Source organism: Hemicordylus capensis, chromosome 2, assembly GCF_027244095.1.
Source record: "Hemicordylus capensis ecotype Gifberg chromosome 2, rHemCap1.1.pri, whole genome shotgun sequence".
NCBI classification, from domain to species: domain Eukaryota; kingdom Metazoa; phylum Chordata; class Lepidosauria; order Squamata; family Cordylidae; genus Hemicordylus; species Hemicordylus capensis.
This window is the reverse complement of record NC_069658.1, coordinates 48,700,804-48,716,902: the sequence shown is the minus strand read 5'-3', so window position 1 is coordinate 48,716,902 and position 16,099 is coordinate 48,700,804. Positions and strand designations below refer to the sequence as shown.

Sequence of the window (16,099 nt, the reverse complement as noted above, 5' to 3'; positions counted from 1 at the left end):
CCCTCCAGATGTTGCTGAACTACAACTTCCAGCATACCCAGCCACAAAAAATTGTGTCTAGGGATGCTGGGAGTTGTAGTTCAGCAACATCTGGATGGCCGCGGTTTGGGGATGTCTGCCATAAAGGCACACTTTACCTTTAGGAGTATGGAGTGTAGGCTGTTGTTTCTTATTTCAATTACGTTGTAGGTAATAATAGAACAGTATCAGGAATATGCAAAACACACACACAAAGGGAATATAGCTTCTAACGCAAAGTCTTACTAAACCACTTTCTCCTGCCCTAAACTTTCAAAGCCAAAGTCTAGGCTTCCTTTTCTTGAACTCATTAAACCCTGGTTGAGATCCGAGCCTCCTGCCCTCCTGGCTTTCCAGGACTTGCAGAGTCATTTTCCTGCAGCCATCCTTCCTGTCCACATGTCCTTCTCTAACAAAGAACTGCCTTTTCCCTCCCAACAGCTCTTTAGGACCCACCCACCTGGTGTGCTGATTGGCTGAGCCCTGGAGTTCGCCAGTCTGGCAGTCAAGACAGGGTTCACTTCTGGTTAACTCTTTAGCGGGAGGGGTGGCTGATCACTAAGGAGGCATTTTGGATTAAGGTCCAAATTGTCAATGAATCAACTTAAGGCTTACTGGAGAAAGGACTAAAATGTGGGGTTAAAGGAGGAAAGAGAAAGAAGTGAATTTTAAAGGGATAGGAAGTTAGTATTACCGGTCCCAATCCATTGGTGTGTTCATGACACTTGCAGGGAAATTCGTGGGCAGACCTCCTTGCAGGGGTAGAGCAAAAAGGCAGGAAAAAGAAGTGGCGCAGCATGACCACTTGCAGGCTGAAGAACCAGCATGGTATAGGTCTGTGTAAGTGTGGGAACATGGTCTTTTCTCCTTGGGTCAAGGGTAGTTTCTGAGAGTTCTCTGGGTTCCTGAGTGCTCTAAACATGTTTTTGGAGGTGGGGTACAAATAGGCAAATTCATGTGCTAGGGCAATGCACAAGTCAAGCACCCATGCTGAAGGGGCTGAAACTCATGTGGAACAAAGGAATTAATGTTTGCATGAATTCATCAACTTGGGTGTAAACCCACTGAACAAGAGACTGAAATGGCTTGGGTGAAGTGTATGTGAAGGGGTAGAATGGGTGAACTTAAAGTTTATCTGCCAACTGGGGTGTCTCCAAGTGGAGAGAAATGGTTCTTTCAAATTTTAATGACTTCACCTTCTGTTTGCCAAATCATTAGTGTGCAGATGGCTGGGTGGGAATGCACTGTGCTTATCTGAGTTCCTGAGGAGAAGATTAGTAAAGCTACTTCTCTTTTGCAAGAAGGAAGTTAACTATTTCCTTTGTGAAGATCTCCTTGACCCAGGGTCTACTTCGCTAGCTTTCCTTCTCTTTTCTCCCTACAGTCGCTTGTTATTCAGATCTTGGGTAGCATCGCTCCTTGTCTGCTTGTGCTAAGCGACCAAATTGCAGAGTTTGCCAAATATGGGCACATGCAGAGTTCACAATCCCATGAGCACAAGTATCCAAGATGGAGGCTGTGAGCCCACAGCTCCAAATCATATAAAGGGATGCTGACTGCAGCCCCAAAATAAGCTGCCCTGGCAACAAGGAGGAGAGGCAGGAAAGATGTAAAACCATAATGTGACACCAAGTAAGGCTTCTCAAACATTGTTCTTTACCCATTAGTTTGTATCTATGTCCTCTAACATTAAAATAAAAAGATACAGATCTAAATACAAAACCAATCAGTATTCATTTCCATCTATATTTACAGAAAGCCTGTATAAACTTGCAACACTTTTCGTCTTCCTGTTTCCAATGTAGCTTACAATATATTAAAAGGATACAAAGCTATTCCTTCTGTGGCCACTTGTTAGGGCTAGGCTGGACTTGCCATGGTATTCTCTCTGGGAGGGAGGAGGTACAACCCCCCACTGGTAGAAACCAGAGCATCCTTCCCCTCATTTCTTCTGGCCCAGGACAAGCATGATGCAGTCCTAAGTACTAAGCACATGGTTGTCCATCTGACAGGTGTTTACTACCACCTCTACTGTATCCTGATTTTTGCAGTCCCAGGCAGCAAACACAGGATGCTTTGCTGAGAAGCCATATGTGTTAGTGGGCTGCATTCAACCTGGTAGCCTTCCCTGCTCCAATGTGATCCTTGCATCAGTGCACAACACTAGAGAATCTCAGGAGGAACAACCCACTCCTGGCTGTGGTGCTTGAGGAGAGGAGAGGTGGTAGCAAGCATGACTTGTCCCCTTAGCTAAGCAGGGTCTGCCCTGGTTGCATATGAATGGGAGACTTGATGTGTGAGCACTGTAAGATATTCCCCTTAGGGATGGAGCTGCTCTGGGAAGAGCATCTAGGTTCAAAGTTCCCTCCCTGGCATCTCCAAGATAGGGCTGAGAGAGATTCCTGCCTGCAAGCTTGGAGAATATATAAGGGGAGAGTGGTGCTAATGAAAATACAAAGAAAAGAGTTACCACCCAATAGAACAAATGTACATATGATTGAAACTTCTTAAATCATTTAATGAAGTGATTTAAGAAGTTTCAATCATTTGTACATTTGTTCTATTGGGTGGTAACTCTTTTAAGAAGTTTCAATCATTTGTACATTTGTTCTATTGGGTGGTAACTCTTTTAAGAAGTTTCAATCATTTGTACATTTGTTCTATTGGGTGGTAACTCTTTTCTTTGTATTTGCAAGCTTGGAGAAGCTGCTCCCAGTCTGTGTAGACAATACTGAGCTAGATGGACCAATGGTCTGACTCAATATATGACAGCTCGCTATGTTTCTATGATACAACTAGTAATGACAGGCCTCCCACTAGAAAGAAAAGGGGGGATATTGATACCACGCAGAAGAAATGAAATCAGAACTTCTTCTCCTTTACTCCCTCCACCCAGGCAACCTAACTGATAGAACATTGGCTTGCACAAACCTAGGAAGGCTACATGGTTTGAGTGTAGGAAGTACCTGTGATCCTGTGCCAGCTTATGAGTTATCACTGAAAACAATGTAACAGCAACTGCCCTGAGCCAATTTTAGAAGGGAGGTATAGAAATTCAATCAATCAATCAATCAATCAATCACAGGATGAAGAGCAATTAATTGAATATTCCTGAACAGCCGTTAGGAATAGACCTGGGTGGCTAATTAGAGGTATAGGCCTCCCAAGTGATCCACTTGCCCAAGAGCCTTGCAACATTGCTCTTCTTGTTGCATCACCCTCCTCCTAGATTAATGGAACTTCCATGCAGAAAGAAAGAGTGTATGTTGTTAATGAAACTGCCCTGGGGTGATTGGTGAACACCCCTAAATCTATGCGCTGGCTTGTTAGGGGGAATTAGCTCAGAGGACAGTTCTATGTCAGATTTAAATTTGTGCAAAGTTGTGGACCCAGGAAATGATTGGACTGATGCAAGGTTTACGTTTCAAAATCAAAAGACAGTCTTTATTGTAGGGAGGTGAACCATCGAAGAAATAGGTGGTTAAAGCAATTACTATTAAAGATACATTCTACTATTATCTACATTCTGCTATACATTCTACTATCTACAAAAGATACATTCTACTATCAAAGATACACTCAACTGCAATGAGGCGTTTTACTTAAAATCCTAATTGTATAAATTCCCAGGTGGGCAAGAGAAAGAGGCTTTTAGAGCTGGATTTAGGAAAAAGGAATAGGGACAGAGTTGGGCCAAGTGAAGGGCAAATGTTCATATCCCCTGATCTGGACAAAGAGACCTCAAGCGTCCTGGAACAACTGAAGGACTTCATTCCTCAGAGACAGCTCGGTCAGAGGCAGGGGCGAGAAGCTTGGAGGGATTAGTTGATAGAGGTGAATACATGAGGGTGCTTCCTTCATGGACCCAGCTTCCTATGTTGTCAAGGAAGACTGGGCAGATCAGGCTGGGCAAGAAAGCCAATCTGGGAGGGTGGTATGAAGGGCTGAACAGTGAATCACCCAAGCAGCTGGTGACTCCAAGGTAAATGGTAGGCAAGGAGCACATTGGATCATGAAACTGGGGATTGTTATACCCTAAAACATGTTCCGGGGAAACATTCCAATTGAACTTTTTTGTTGTATTGGGTGGAACCAGCAAGGATTCAGTTGTTGCTGATAACTCTTCCTGAGTGTAACAATGTGTGAACTGCCAAGGCTGTTATGAAAATAGAGTGCACAGACATGAGAAGAGGAAACCTCTTCTCATGGATCCAATGGATGCAATAATCCAGTCAGTACTTTTAATGGGTGTGTCTCTAGGTCCTTATCACCAACTCAACCTCCTACAACATAAATTGGTAAACGTGTATTTCCGATAGGAACATGCTCAGTCAGAAATACCAAAAATAGATAAGCTGGCATTTTCTAGTGCAGGAGGCAAAATGATTCAGGATGCCATTTGAATCTTTTGAGGAAATGTTCATAGTGGAAGAGAGAATGAGACAGAGATCTACTGGGCATATTGGAAACCTGGTGGAATGGAGAATCTATTATCTCTAGCTACAAAGTCTTTAGAAAGGGCAACAAAACACACTCTCTAGTATTGCATCTGTCAGTCTACTGTAAGAAATAGGATGCTAGACTAGATTTATTTACCTTTAGTTTGATCCACCAGGGCTCTTCTGTTCTTAATTTGCACAGCTGTACCCCTAGACTCTCAATAAATTCAATGCAGTGATCTAAACGGTTTTCCCCCCATGGGAGAAGAAAAGCACACTTTAGACAGAACTGTGGAATAGTTGGGTTCCAAGAACTTTGAGTCACCAGGCTTAGCTTTTACTTTGAAAAAATCAACACATGTGGTAAAAATAAAAAGTTATCAAGGTGCAGTAGGACAACACTCAGCAAAAAGGCAATGATAAGTATATTAGGCAGCTGGGATAGTATGCAACTTCAGTTGAGGCTAATTGCAGAAAAGCATGTACACATGCAAATGAGACACCATTTGCATGAGAATCTGGAAGCAAAGAGTGTCAGGTTAGGAGATACAGGAAGGGTTCACATGACCCATTGAAGTCACGTCTGGGAGCACAAACCAGAGGTGTCGGTGCTGTGTGCTCCTGTGTGATATGCCATCTGAACCCACCCAAGTCCAGCTGGCAACTAGCCAATAAAATGGTTTATTTGGGGAGAATGTTGGTAGTATTTGCACTGCTAATGGCGCCTCAATCTTCTTCATCTGCATCTATGCACATATTGCACACAGACTTTACTACAATTATATCTTTAAAGAAACATGAAACACAGGCGTCGTCCTCCTACTGTTAGTCATAGCCACAGCCTTCGTAGGGTATGTTCTCCCATGAGGCCAGATGTCCTTCTGAGGTGAGACCGTCATTACAAATCTGCTATCAGCAATCCCCTATATCGGAACAACACTAGTAGAGTGACTTTGGGGCGGATTCTCAGTTGACAAAGCAACTTTAACCCAATTTTTTGCCTTCCATTTTATTATCCCCTTTATCATCATTGCCATAGCCGCCCTACACCTTCTCTTCCTCCACGAAACCGGATCTAACAACCCAACGGGCCTCACCTCAAACCCAGATAAAATTCCATTTCACCCATATTTCTCCTTCAGAGACCTGCTTGGAGCCACTCTCATCCTATTAATTCCACTCGCCCTGGCCTTGTTTTTTCCTAACTCCCTAGGCGATCCAGAAAACTTTACCCCCGCGATCCCACTTGTTACACCTCCACACATTAAGCCCAAATGATATTTTTTATTTGCCTACGCCATCCTCCGATCACTACCCAACAAACTCGGCAGAGTCTTAGCTCTTTTATTATCAATTTTAATTTTAATACTTAACACCCCTCCTTCATACAGCAAGACAGCGAAGCAGCATCTTCCGCCTCCTCTCTCAACTCCTCTTCTGAACTCTCACTACTAATATTATAGTATTAACATGAATTGGTGGCCAACCAGTAGAACCACCATTTATCATTATTGGCCAACTAGCTTCAGCCCTTTATTTCCTCACTTTCTTGATTTTAATGCCAACCTTCGCCAAATTAGAAAACTTTCTCCTTAAGCTAAACTAAGTTCCCCCCCACCTTCAACAATGCAAGTTGCCTTTATAGCTGAACTAAAAGCACCAGTCTTGTAAACCAAAGATGTAACCCAACACTTACTAAAGACATCAAAAGAGAGACAAATCCCATCACTAGTCCCCAAAACTAATATTTTAATAAACTCTCTTTTGAAATGGCCCTCTGGGCCTTTTTTGCCCAACTTAATTACCCCACTTCCCTCGACAACGCAAGTCACCGCTATACCTTAACTAAAAGCACCGGTCTTGTAAACCGAAGATGTAACCCAACACTTACTAAAGACATCAAAAGAGAGACATAAATCCCATCACTAATCCCCAAAACTAATATTTTAATAAACTATCTTCTGAAATGGCCCTCTGGGCCTTTTTTGCCCAACTTAATTACCCCACTTCCCTTGACAACGCAGGTAGCTAAGTGGCCCCCTCCTCCTCTCCTCCCATGTACTTTAAACATGTGTTCTATGCTATGTATATTGTGCATTCGTTCATTGCGAAGGCATGCATATATTGTTATCCATAATCCTATTAATTTGACTAGAAAAGTATGCCTGTATACTGTACATAAAACATGCTATGTATACAGTTCATTCATCCATTGCAAAGGCACGCATATATTGTTATACATAGACCTTTTTGCCTGACTAAAAACGTATATTATATATTGTGCATACAAAGTATATCCATACGAATATCTTTTCCCTAAAATATTCTTAATCTCCTGATTACATGTCATGAATGCCTGAAAGATAGGTGAATGCATGTTCTTCCAATGGGTTATTTATTGATTTGGCAACTCATGTGAAACCATCAACCCACCCACCAGTACGCCCATGCACCAGCATTAAGGCCAGTTCAGATCGTATTGCGGCATTTCGGCAAGCCTTATCACTTTTTCTGAGGCCTCTGGCTTCTCTCTCAGGTACAATCTTGGTGTATCTGTTTATTCTCACTTTTCCCAAGACCTCCGATTAATGGGTTAATCACCCTTGTACCCAGGCCAATAGCATAACTGCTCTATCCGGCTAGGTCTCTTAAAATTTTTGGGTTGGTGGCTTCAGAACCTCATTGTCACTGCTGTGGCTGGCACCTGCGGGTCAGTTCAGCGGGACCTACGGTGCCATGGTATTTTTACCAAACTCGATAAAGTGGTTATTCAATTAATGCTTTTCGGACATATTCACGTCAAATTGTGTCAAATTGTGTCAAACTTTATGCGTTCCCACACCTGAATTTCCCCCCAACTAGTTTTCGCAGTATGAACGTATTACAAACGTATTACAAACGTATGAGCACACTCGTATATATGCGCCCGCACGTACGTATGTACGAACGTATATACGAATGTATGTACAAACGCACTCGATATATGCTCCCGCACGTATGAACGTATGTACGAACACACTCGTATATATGCGCCCGCACGTACGATCGTATGTATGAGCGCACTCGTATACATGTGCCCGCACATACGTATGTATATATGCCCGCACCCACCCACCACGTATATTTATTTAATTATTAATTTATGGCAAGCCCCCCTACCCCCTTAACAGTAATTTTCTGTTTAATCAAATTTGTTCTCGTCAAACCCCTAAAGTGAGATTCAACTAAACTGATAAACTAAAGGCACTATTATGGTATATTCACACCCTACAGATTGTAGGTGCAACCATAACTATTATACATATGCAATTTACATATCATATACATATTACATATTTACATGTTATTGTAGCTTATTTTTTAAAGCATGGCATTGAAGCTGCTGAGACAGATACTTAATAATACCCCCAAAACAAAATATTTTGGTCCAAAACTTGCCATTATTTTTAACTGGTCTTACACATGTAAGCATCCAAATGTCAACTCCACCCCAAGATTTGCAACCAAGAGCTGAAATTGACTTGACAGTCACTAACAAGTCAGGCTGGCCAGTTGTCAACTGGATTTGGATGAGTTCAGACAATATGCCATACTGGACCTTACGCTGCCGGCACCTCCAGTCCTGCTCCCGAACCTCAACCCAACTTTCAGCCGATCATGTGAATTCATCATAATACCATGCTATGATGTACAACCACCAGTAACAAAAACAACAACGACAAAAAGATCTGATGCTGGCCTGGCCACAGCCTTAGAAAGGTTGAAAATTGAACAGCCCTGGATGAATCTGATTACTTGGATCCTTTCCAGTCTGACTTCTGACCAGGATACAGGACAGAAAATGACCTATTCCAGGAGATAGACAGAGAGAGTGTGACTGTTGATTCTCCTGGATCTCTCCATAGCTTTCAATACCGTTGGCCAGTGTATTCATCTGGGACATCTATCCGGGTTGGGATTTGAGGGCCTGGTTATATGGTGGCTCCACTTCTCCCTGGAAGGTTGTAAGAAGGTCGTGCTGGGGGATGCCTAGCCTTTGGCCTACGGGGTGCACCACAGGGATCTATTCTGTCCCCTGTGCTATTTAACATCTACATGAAACTTCTGGGAGAGATCATCCATGGGTTTGGGCTGTGGTGCCATCAATATGCTGATGGCATCCAGCTTTACCCATCTTTTAAGTCAGCAGACACCAGGAAGACAATGGATGCTCTGAACCAGGGCTTGGAGGCTGTTCTGGACTGGATGGGGGCAAACAAGATGAAACTTAATCCAGATTAGAAAGAAGTGCTCTGGGTTGGCAAAACTGACCTTCCGAGAAGTGGGTAAACTCTGTTCTTGGGCAGGGTCACACTCCCCCTGCAAGACGAAGTCCTGCAGCAGGTTGTCCTCTATCTGCCACCACCTCAGTGACTTCAAAACAGGCAGTGGAATTTTGAGTATCATATTCTGGCTGTCCACATTTGGTCAGAATGCCCTGAGGAACCATATTTGTAGCCGACACATCCGCAGTCAAGCGTGTTGTATTACAGAGTTGTATGACGCTCTTATGCTCAGCAATTTTTGTTTGTCCTGTAAGCTCTACAGTAGTTGTCTTGTGAAAACATTTATCAGATCACAGATCTGTGCCCAATGTTCCCTGGGTAGATATGCTTTCTTCTCTGGACATTGAGCTCCAAGCCAATATTACAGGTTATCACAAAAACTAAACAGGCTGATGAGTTATTTGAGAAAATGAATAAAGGTGGTGGTGGGGAGGGAGTATAAGGCTGAACAGGGAGGCACAGGATAATCAAGGCTGGTTACCTTTCCTTGAGACAGATTTGTCTCAGGGAGGGTAATCTACAGACCAAATAGTGCAGGAAAACAGCCAAAAAAGAATTATAAACAGTAAATCTGCACACTCACAAACAATTAAAACACAGACGGTGGAAAATATAAGGAGGGCAGATGAGGTCTTGTCTCGGGATTATGTAAGGTGGAAAAAAGAGCAAGAAATTTAGCAGAGATTAATGGATACAAGTTCCCACTAAAAAGATTAGGGTGGGTGGGGTTTAAATATGAAGCAAGATTGCCCATTTTGAATATTCCCTTTATCTCAGACTATTTTATTAGACAGTTTCAGAGAGGCTTAATGAAACATGGGGTTAAGGCCAATGTGGTCTGCCAAACAGCCAAGCCGACAGTTGGTGAGATTGATTTTATATAATATATTAGATAAAATATATTTTATATAATATAGTATTATATATATAAATAAATAGATAAAATACATAGATATATTTATTTCATATAAATAATTATAATAAATATATTATTTTATATAAATTTTCTATAAATAGATGGTGAGATCAATTTTATATGTGTGTGAAACTAAAGCCTGCCCAGTTTGTGAACCCCAACAAAAAGGGGTTGTTATAAGTTAACTTGTGTAGATTGTGGTGAATGTTATGTAGGAGAAGCCAGAAGATGCTTATTGACCAGAGTTAAAGGACATCTTGCAGATTCAAAATACATAAATAGGGAAAGACCTTGGTCAATACATATGAGAGATAAGCATAATGCCACTTAAATGCCAATGCCACTTAAAGTGTGTACTCTGGAGCTAGAAAACTGCATGTTTAAGAGAAAAATCAGGGAAGTACTGCACATAGATAAACTAAAACCTGAAGTTAATGGCAAGGAGGAACTGAGAGAAATTGTGAAGTATATTGACCATTAAAGGGTGTATAGCTGAACTTGCTCTTTCCCCCTCCCTTTTTCCTTGTCAGCGCTGAGTTGGGAAAGTTTCTGTTATCTTCCTCCCCCCTCCCCTTCCCCCACCCTTGTGTGATGTGATGTATTAATTTCAGGTGTTTGGCTGGAAGAGCTTACTATATAAGGATGTTGGTTCAAACAGTGAAACACTGAGCACTGATGACATATTAATGTCTAAATATTTGCTTTTATAGAAAACTTTTGGATTCGTTTCCTTTTTCCTTTTCTTTTTTTTCAAATTGATTTTTTATTGATTTTAACAGTAATAATATTCATTCATAACAAACATAATAAACAGAAGTGGACTTCCCGCGCATCTCTCTTCGTGAAACATCATCTATAAAATTTACCCTTGCTATAATAATAGTTCAAAACATAAATTTAAACCCTTACAAACACAATTAGTCTACCCAACCTGCATTTTTTTTCTTCTTTTCTCTCTAAATTTCAAATCCTGCTGTAAGGTTCATAGTAGGAAAATAGATTTTTAGATGCACCAAAAATGGTTTCCAGTCTTCTTTGAAACATTCTAAGTTTTGGTCTCTTATCAGTGTTGTAAGTTTTGCCATCTCCGCATATTCCAAAATTTTTATCAGCCAATCTTCTTTTGAAGGCAGTTCATTACTCTTCCATTTTTGTGCGTATATTATTCTGGCCGCCGTAGAAGCATACATGAAGAATGTTAAGTTATTTGTAGAAATTGAACCTTGTGTTATTCCCAGTAGGAAGGATTCTGGCTTCTTAGGAAATTTCATTTTAAATATTTTCTTTAACTCATTATATATCATATCCCAATAGGCCTTAGCCTTCCCACAGGTCCACCACATATGAAAAAAAGTACCTTCAGAATGTCCACACTTCCAACATTTGTTTGAAACATTTTTATACATTAATGCCAATTTTTTTGGTGTCAAGTACCAACTATACATCATTTTATAATAATTTTCTTTTAAAGCATAGCATGCAGTAAATTTTAAATCAGTTTTCCATAACTTTTCCCAGGCTGCCATTTCTATATTAAGCCCCACATCTTGAGCCCACTTTATCATGGTCGTTTTAACCACTTCCTCTCTTGTCTCCTCCAGAAGTAACAGTTTATACATTTTAGAAGCTAATTTTTCATCATTTTGACATAATTCCTTCTCAAAACTTGAAATCTGATCCTCAAATCCAACATTAAAGTCTTTCTTATATATCTCATTTAACTGATGATACTGAAACCAATCTCTAACCAAATTTTGTATTTCAGTTAAGCTTTTTAACTTACAATCCTTGTCTTGAAAATGTAACAAATCTCTATAGGTACCCCAACACATTTGCATATTTACTTCTTTGCGTGATAAAGCTTCAATCGGAGATATCCATAACGGAGTTTTAGGTTCCAACCAATCTTTATATTTTAACCACACCCTCATTAAACTCCTTCTCACATAGTGATTCAAAAAGTCTTTGTGTATTTTACTTTTTTCATACCACAGATAGGCATGCCATCCAAACCTTCTATCAAATCCTTCCAATTCCAGAATTCTAGGGTTTCTTAATGTTATCCATTCTTTTAGCCATGTCAAACAAACAGCATCAAAGTACAACCTTAAGTCAGGCAGGGTAAGACCACCTTTTCCCTTTGCATCTGTTAAATTATTAAAATTAATTCTTGGTCTTTTCCCCTGCCAAACAAACTTAGTTATGTCCTTCTGCAATTGCTTAAAACAAGTTAAAGTGTTAATTATGGGAATAGTCTGAAAGAGAAATAACATTTTAGGCAAAACATTCATTTTCACCATCCAACAATGCCATTTGATCTAATAATTTTTCTTTGTCATCTTTCAGTGAACCCACATCCTTCTCCAAAATGTCAGCCCTTGATTTAAATTCTTTATTATCTTGTGCTAATTTCTTGACTGTTTCTTCAATATTTGATGTTCTATCATTTAATGTCTTTGTATCTTGTTTAATTTGTTGTATATCTGAAGTAACTTGTTGAAGAGCGATAGCGTTTGATGGAAATATCTTTTTCATTTCAGATAGTGTTTGAGCCATATCCAAAGGCATTCTGGTTTCCCCCAAACCTGGACTCGGAAGGGAAGATTTCCTAGGTTGTAGATGTATCTGGGTCTGCTGAGACTTTTTTTTTTACATTATCTCTCTCCCTTTCGTAGTATAGTGGAAGGGTTAAAAAAGAAAAACCACTTTCACAGCAGGGTTTCATGTCCTTGATCTCAAAAAAGAAAGTAAAAGCCTGTGTTTATTTCCCAAGTATAAACAGTTCCGCACCACAGCTCCTGTATCTTATCACTGGCAATTAAAATTTTCTCATGGTAGTGTGAAACGCCTGTTATTCTAATTGGTTGACAAAATGATAGACAGTCTCAACAGCAAACAGCGAGCTGCAAAACACCTCTTCCATAAACTTCGCCCGACAGCAGTAAAAGAAAAGAAGAGAAAGAAAAAAATAATAATAATTCCCACTAATAAGATCTTTTTCCAAGTATTAAAATTTTTTAATCATCAATTCAGCTCTTAAGTTCCAATATTTAGCAAGAAGATTGAATTCCCCTCCTTAATTGTAATCAGAAAAAACTTACAGCTGTGTCTTAAGTTCTGTGGCATCTTTACGTCTTTTCTTTCCCGAAAACGCAGGAAGAATTCCAGCAAGATATCATCAATCACTTGAGAGGTGAGCTTCTTGAACTTTAGGTAATTAATTAAATCCAAACCATAGAAATTGGCTGCCAACTGGCTTCGGTCATAAAGATTTCCGAGAGAGAAGTAAGCTTGATGGAACCCTCCCTCCGCCGCTCGACCTAAACCAAAATTGCGTTCTTCAACACAATTTTTGAATTAAGGAGCTGGCATAGGAGGAGCGGTGGGTTATCTTGAAGTCGACCCTTTAATCCAGGATGACGTGTGTGTGTGGGGGGGGTTGAAGCCTCAAAACCCTCTTATTTTCTCCTCCTCGGTCTCCCCCTTTCAGAGAAGCGTGCAGCTACATTGGCAGACCAACCAGAAGCCCCGGATTCGTTTCCTTTTTTCAGAGAGAAAGAGAGGGAGAGAGAGAGAGGGAGAGAGAGAGATACGCAATAAAGAAGGTCTTCAAAGGAGTATGGTTCCAGGTGCGACTTCTTCCAATTGACCTGGACCCCAAGATCCACAAGGACATAATGGATTTGCGAACGTAACCCATCTTTGTCCTCTCCAACCTGAAGCCAATCGTCCAGGCAAAGAAAAACTATAACACCTCAAGTCTCTGTAGATGCCATGCACTTTGTAAAAAAAACAAACCTCTTGGCATGGTGGATAACCCAAAGGGCAATACTCTTTCCTGATATACTGAATTTCCAACCATGAACCAAAGATACTTCCAATGGTTTTGCCGAATCCCTACATGGAAATACACATCTTTCAGATCCAGTGCCACAAGCTCCTCTCCCTTGGCAAGGAGTGATAGAATGCCCTGCAACATTGTCATTCAAAATCTGTGTATATCTATGTGCCGATTCAGTCCTCAAAGGTTCATGATTGCTTGAATCCATCTCTTTAGGATTTGAAAATAATGAGAATAATTTCCTGTCATTCTGTCTGTCCACCGACTTGGGGCAATCACCTCTTTCTCCAGTAGTGCCTGTATCTCCTGAAGCAGGAAAAGAGTTGCAGGGATGTATTTTATGCCCGAGAACCTTGGAAAATTTTGAATTCTTTTGCATAACCAGCGGTGATGATCCGAAAGAACCCACCAGTCTGATGTTATGTTGTGCCATGCCAAGGCATGACTTGCTAGTCTGATGGTCTTGGTAACTGCAGAACTAATGTTGTTCGTTCTGATCTTGGCATACACAGAGATGGTGGCATTTGCTCCAATAATGGCAACAGAGCTGGTTGACATTGCTCTGACAGGCAAAGGAGATGGTATCAGTGAATTTTCCTGCTGATCAAAGAGACTGCTTTGCATAATCCTTATTGGGTATAGTGCCCTGGTTTTTAGCCTTCACTCCAAAACTCTTGCTCTGGTAGGGCTTGAACTGTTTTTAAAAGTCCTTTTGTTCTTGATTTCTGAATGTTGATTGCTGCCGCCCATAGGAATGGTAGAGTGATGTTGATTGTGCTTTAGTAGCAGTAGTAGAGCAGCTCTTGGCTGTATATTTGGATTTTAAAAATGTCTCCATTGTTGAATCCGTTGTTTCACTAAATACGCCTTTGCTGTCAAATAGCAGGTTCTCCACTCTGTCTTTCATATCTGCATTCAGGTTGGTAGATCTCAACCACACATACCTTCTAACAAACACTGCAGTAGCCATTGCACAGGACTCTGTCTCTGCTAGATGTTTATACATGCTCAGCTGTTGTCATGTCACAGCTGCCAGTCTCTGGAGTGTTTCACTAAGTTTTTTCATGAAGTCTTCAGGTGTAAGATGTTCTGCCTCTTCATACAAGGAATCCCAAATGCAGTAGCTGAACCTAGCCATGCATGCTGCATAGTTTGCCATGTAGATTGAAAGGCTAGCTATTGAATATAGCTTTTGCCCAAGTACATCCATTTTTCTTCCCTCTTTGTCTGCTGGAGTAGTATGTCTGCACCCTGATTTTGAAGATTCAACACAGTCTGTCTGTCTATCTATCTTATATGCTGCCCAAACTTTCATCTCAGGGTGGTTAGCATATTACGAAGGAATTAGGTATAGGGTGCTTCAAGAGATATGAATTATCCTCTTTCTACACCCTGTATAATCCTTCCAGGCATTCTGACACTGGAATGGAGATCGGTAACACCTCCTATGCAGATTGTGCTGCCTTGGATACCATAGGAAGCATAGGCAACACTACCAGCTGGGAAGACTGAGCCATGTACATCATGTTATAAACTCGATCCACCATATCAGCCACTTGCTTCTGAATCTCAAGGCCCAAGGCCTCAGTCATCTCAAGTAGTAACAGATTGTATGCCTTCAGTTCCTCATGTGGAGACATGGAGGACTTAGGAAGCACATCTGAAGGTGGATCTGACAGATCCTCAGTTAAGCAGAAGCTCCACCAGAGTTTGTGGTTGCCTCTGAGTCTGGATCTGATCTGCCCAGTGGCAAATCACCTTGTGGAGAGGCTGGTACTGCCAATGGAGGATCTTTAGGTAGAGTCTGAGTTGTGGTGTTAACTAGAAATCTACTTTGAGTTGAGGTTGTCATTGTAGCAGTGACTATTGGTCTCTGTTATACAATGGGTTATGTGAGCACTGGTGTTTGCAGCAATGAAGCAGTAGGCACCTGTGATACACTCACTGGTACACTTGGAGGTTGTAAAATTGGTGCAGCTGGCAATTGTAGTTTAATCAGTCCGGCAGCTCCAAGGCCATAAAACCAAGTTAGCCTGTAAAATTCAGCATGCAGAAGACCTGAGAAATTTACTAAAACTGTAACTCCGCAAGGGAGCTCTCGGAAAAGGTTCCTTGACCAGTCACCATCTTGGACTCTCTCCCTGCAGAGATGCTGGCAATTGCAGAGCCTGCGGTACGTCATTAATTGGGCCTTTTACTGGTTGAAAACTCTGTCTAATAGTCAATGCCACTGTAGAAGCAAGCAGCTTGTTCTTACACTCCACTTTTCATAACTGGAATTGGTCATAATAATCAGGCATGGCTGTCTGCAATGCATGTTGAAAACTGCAGCCACGAATGATCTCCCTGTACACAGGCTCATAGCCCTGGGTCTGAGTAAAAGTTAAAGTTGGGCTCCAAGTACATTGCGTTGTAATTGCCATGAAATCCAATATTGCAGAAACAGGTGCCACAGTGCATCCGGCTATGCCAATGACATGGTGCTTGCTTGTGCCAAAGCATATTGGTGGAATTGATGGTTTTTTGGTGGTCCCACAGGCACTTCCTCCACATCCAGGTC

At 41.2% G+C, this 16,099-nt stretch overlaps 1 pseudogene; it reads left to right on the top strand.

Moving 5' to 3' along the window:
- The first annotated feature begins 4,903 nt into the window (after window positions 1-4,903).
- Window positions 4,904-6,063, top strand: LOC128342116 (cytochrome b-like; annotated as a pseudogene).
- The last annotated feature ends 10,036 nt before the right edge of the window (window positions 6,064-16,099 follow it).